Here is a 5,304-nt window from a genome sequence, read left to right as displayed (position 1 = left end):
AGAGTTTATGCTCCTTTCTGTTTTCCTCACTAGGAACTAACTTCCACTTTTTAAAGGATGCCTTTTTGCCTTTCACTGCTTCTTTTATTTTGTTGTTTAGCCACAGTGTCACTTTTTTGGTTCTCTTACTGTGTTTTTAAATTTGGGGTATACATTTAAATTGAGCCTCTATTATGATGTCTTTAAAAAGTTTCCATGCAGCTTGCAGGGATTTCACTTTTGGTGCTGTACCTTTTAATTTCTGTTTAACTAATCTCCTCATTTTTGTGTAGTTCCCCTTTCTGAAATTAAATGCTACAGTTTGGGGCTGCTGTGGTGTTTTCCCCGCCACAGGGATGTTAAATTTAATTATATTATGGTCACTATTACCAAGTGGCCCAGCTATGTTCACCTCTTGGACCAGATCATGTGCTCCACTTAGGACTAAATCAAGAACTGTCTCTCCTCTTGTGTGTTCCAGGATTAGCTGCTCCAAGAAGCAGTCATTTAAGGTGTCAATAAACTTTATCTCTGCATCCCATCCTGAGGTGACATGTACCAAGTCAATATGGGGATAGTTGAAATTCCCCATTATTATTTAATTTTTTATAGCCTCTCTAATCTGCCTGAGCATTTCACAGTCATTATCACCATCCCGGTCAGGTGGTTGGTAATATATCCTATTATATTCCTATTATTAGAGCATGGAATTGCTATCCATAGAGACACTGTTGTACAGTTTGGTTCATGTAAGATTTGTACTTCATTTGATTCTACGCTTTCTTTCACATATAGTGCCAATCCCCCACCAGCATGACCTGTTCTGTCCTTGCGATATATTTTGTGCCCTGGTATTACTGTGTCCCATTGATTATCCTCATTCCGCCAAATTTCTGTTATGCCTATTATAGCATATCCTCATTTAATACGAGGCACTCTAGTTCACCCAGATTATTATTTAGACTTCTAGCATTGGTATATAAGCAGTTTAAAAATGGAGAGAGATCCGCAACCTTTGCACCAGGCAGGCAAGTCACTAAGCAGTTCTCTTGGTCATCGCAAACCCAGATATCTATGTTTCTAATGATCATAGCTATTACTTGTCTCCTCCTAATAACTGGAGTTCCCTCCCCTGGAGAGGTATCCTCAGTGCGAGAGGATACCACGACATCATCTGGAAGAAGGGTCCCAACTATGGGATCATTTCCCTCTGCTTCAGTTGGATGTTCTCCTTCCCTGAGACTTTCATCCTCGTCTGTCAGGCTATCAGACCGGGGGTGGGACCGTTCTACTTGTTAGGATATAGATATTCAGGCCTGTCTGCAAAGGCCTGTACTTTAAGAATTTAGGTGTATTCTTATCACTCTGCTAGTTATAGAGGTATAAAAGAAAGAATCAAAATCACTGTCTGCTGGTGTAAGGGCCTTCTCTTACTGCGGCAGTCTGAGGCCCTGTTCTTAGGCTAAGGCCTTTGGCTAAGCAGCAAAGGCAGCCATAAGCTAGGAAGCGAACAGTCACATCCTCACATTCTAAACTAGTCACATTGAAATAAGGTGTTATTGGGCTGTTAGGAATACAGTCCTGTCCTGATAATGCCTATCACCTCCAGAGAAAGGGAAGTGCCTAGAAAATGTAAAAGGAAACTTAGTTTGATAGCATCCTGTCTGGCAAGAACTCACTTATCAATAGCTGGGATGTGAAATCCTCACTTCTGTATTGTCTTGTCATTATAGTACCCACTTTGCTATTGTTTGTCTGTATAATCTCTGTCTGGTTCTGTGATTGTTCCTGTCTGCTGTATAATTAATTTTGCTGGGTGTAAACTAATTAAGGTGGTGGGATATAATTGGTTACTTAATCGTGTTACAATATGTTAGGATTGGTTAGTTAAATTTCAGGAAAATGATTGGTAAAGGTATAGCAAAGCAGAACTCAAGTTTTACTATATAGCCTGCAGTCAATCAGGAAGTGAGTGGGTGGATGTGAGGAAGATGGGAACAGGGAATGGGGGTAAGGAAATTGGAATCATGTTTTGCTAAAGGGGGAAATGGGAACAGGGAATGGGGGTAAGGAAATTGGAATCATGTTTGGCTAAGGACAGGAATGGGAACAAGGACACAGGTGTAAGGCTATGTGGTGTCAGAGCTGGGAAGGAGGACACTAAGGAAGGAAACTGGAATCATGCTTGCTGGAAGTTCACCCCAATAAACATCGAATTGTTTGCACCTTTGGACTTCGGGTATTGTTGCTCTCTGTTCATGCGAGAAGGACCAGGGAAGCGAGTGGGTGAAGGAATAAGCCCCCTAACACTACTGTGTCCTGGAAAGTCTCGTCTATGTACCTCTCTGCCTCCCCTAGCTCCTCCAGTTCAGTCACTCTGGTCTCCAAAGCCCATACACAGTCTCTGAGGGCCAGGAGCTCCTTGCACCAAATGTACTCATACATATGCCACCTGTCAATAAGGTAGGTAATCATACCTGGTGCATTGAGTGCAATAAACTGGATAGCCCCCACTCTGTTGCTGGACTTCTGCCTGCATTATATTTTTACTCATGCAGCTCATTGGTTTGTTGTTTTGTTTTTATCAGGGGGTGTTTTTGGCTTTAACGTACTGGAAGTGAACCCAGGACAGAATATACAGATTTGGGCCCAGAGTGTAAACACACTCAAAATTCAGTGGGTGTCCACATCCAGAGCTGTAGTTCATCCCATTGTAGAGAAAGCCCCTGGACATAAAGTCAGGATTCGTTTCAGTACATCTATGAGTGACCCAGTCATAGATTTAACAATGTGTTTAGCAGCTACTTCAAAGGAAGCATGGTCCAGTGGGCACAAGTCTGTGAGACCCACATTCACTTCCTTGCTACACAGGTGTCCTGTGTGACATTGGACAAGTCACTTAGACCCAGATCCCTAAAAGTATTTGAAATCAATGGGAGTTAGGTACCTAAATATCTTTGAGGATCTGGGTCCTAGTTGCTCTGAGCCTGAGTTCCTCATCTGTTAAATGGGAATAACCTACAGCCCTTCTCACAGAGCTGTTGTGAGGATAAGTACATTAAAGTTTTTGTGGCACTCAGATACTAGAGCAACGGGGCCATATAAGTACCTTAGATATTTAGTATAACAATGAGTTTATTTAAAGTCAACATGGGTTGAACTAAAACCTCAGATGCATATGCCAGGTACTTGATGAAACTAGGATCCAAGTGTGGAATTTGCCAGAAAGCAGATGATCAGTGGGAGGATTCTGGGAAAGAAGTTGTTTGTTCTTTAATGCTGACTCGCCTCAAAAACTATAGAGAGGATTATCCAGAGATCTTCTCTGATGAGAGATATAGAGGAGTGTTCCAAGTCCAGATAAGGCAATGGGCTCATTGTACTCCCCTGACCATGCAATAGCCAATGTGCAAATGTTCTGTGCTGCTGGCAGGAGCACTCAGTGCAAGAGGATTATGTGTGGGCTGCTATTCTCCAGAATATGGTCAGATTATACATATACTCTGCCAAAGTAGCCTTCTTTGTGGGGAGATGCCAATTTTTGTGTTGAGAGATTAATAGCTATTAGGTTATGTTACACATTTGTACTTACATGGCTATATGTCAGACAATTGAGTTATACCACAGTGGAATTACCTCAACAAATTAGAGTGCAAGGATGCTATATCATTAGTGATGTATAACTATACTGTTTATTTTCTATTATGCAATTCTCTGTACTCTGGCTGGGAGTGTTTTCAGATGTGGATGCCTAAATCTAAATCCATATTGAGGCACCTCAATACATGACATGATTATCAGAGGTGTTGTGTTCAGGCTACTTTCTAAAGGCATCTACATATAGATTAAGGTATCTAATTTTAGGCACTCAGGTTTGAAAAATGGGCTCTGTACATTTATTTCTCAGTACCTGCAGCACGCAAATTCCTTTGCTCTGGTTCTGAAGAAGGGCTCTGTGTGGCTCGAAAGCTTGTTTCTCTCACCAATAAAAGTTAGTCCAATAAAAGATATTACCTCACCACCTTGTCTCTTTAATATCCTGGGACTGACACGGCTACAACTTCACTGCATATATTCTGGTTGACAGCCATGATCAGCCAGTCAGTCAGGAGTTTGTTTCCTTCCCTACAGTAAGGCTTTTCTTCACAAATGTGTATTTGTGACTGAGCATTGTTTGCTCACATTGGGGAAATCCCAGCCCTTCTTTCCCATTTCGGTTCTGAAATACAATATAAAAATAGTAGTCAGTTGTTCTAGAGTCTGATCATCTATAGGGAGGGGAAAGTGGTGAGAGGAAGTTGTGGGGAGGGAAAGGCCAAAGAGTTGATATACTTTAAATATATGTTTTAAAAATGTACTTTCCAGGTGTTTGACAGCACATTTTGATTTTTGGAGAGACAAGGTGTGGGAGGTGATATCTTTTATTGGACCAACTTCTGTTGGTAAGAGAGACAAGCTTTCTAGCTCACACAGAGCGCTGCTTCAGGTTTGTGTGGACAAAAGCTTGTCTCTCTCACCAACAGAAGTTGGTCCAACAAAAGATAGTACCTCACCCACCTTGTTTCTCTAATATCCTGGGACTGACACAGCTACAACTACACTGCATACACATTTTAGTTTTTTTGTTTGTTTTCCCTCATATTTAATTAAATGTGACTATTTATTTTAAAAAGTCAGTTTAAATATGATAACGGAGGGTGCTTCCTGTTAATTCAGTAATAACCATACCCTAGGCTAATAAACTTTTAGACCTTTGGCCAAGGAGTTGATTTGCTATAAATACCTTGGCCTTTGAACCTCATAAAAGGGAAGCACCTTCAACTTATTATTTTAATGACCAATATAATTTTATCAGCCTTTGCCACTTAAAAGTTTTTCATTTTTTGTCTCTGCACATAACTTGTATAACACATGCCTCTATTTCTCCCTTCATGCCCCCTCCCACTAACCCTCTCCAAAAAATCCCCAACTAAATTCCCTTCACAGATTAATCTTATTAGTTGTGTTCATTCTTTTACATTTCACTTAAGGGTCATAAACTTGGACTTATCAAGCATGGACCAATTAGAGCACCAAGAATCAGATGGCCTACTTAGCTATGGCTACACTATAGCTATGATATTACTATATTAGAAGTTCAGTAAGCTATCTGCCAACCCTTAGCCATTACATTGGATTTAATTATTGAAGTATTAATAATTTAAAAAATAAGACAAGCAAAAGTCAATGTAAAACTAAACACAAACATTTCTACTTAAATATATGTGCATCCTCCTCTTTCTTTTTCTGTGGTCTCCTGGCTGTCTCTTTATTTGACTTTGCTAA

Source organism: Chelonia mydas, chromosome 1 (assembly GCF_015237465.2).
Source record: "Chelonia mydas isolate rCheMyd1 chromosome 1, rCheMyd1.pri.v2, whole genome shotgun sequence".
NCBI lineage: Eukaryota > Metazoa > Chordata > Testudines > Cheloniidae > Chelonia > Chelonia mydas.
Note: the sequence above shows the minus strand (reverse complement) of the source record.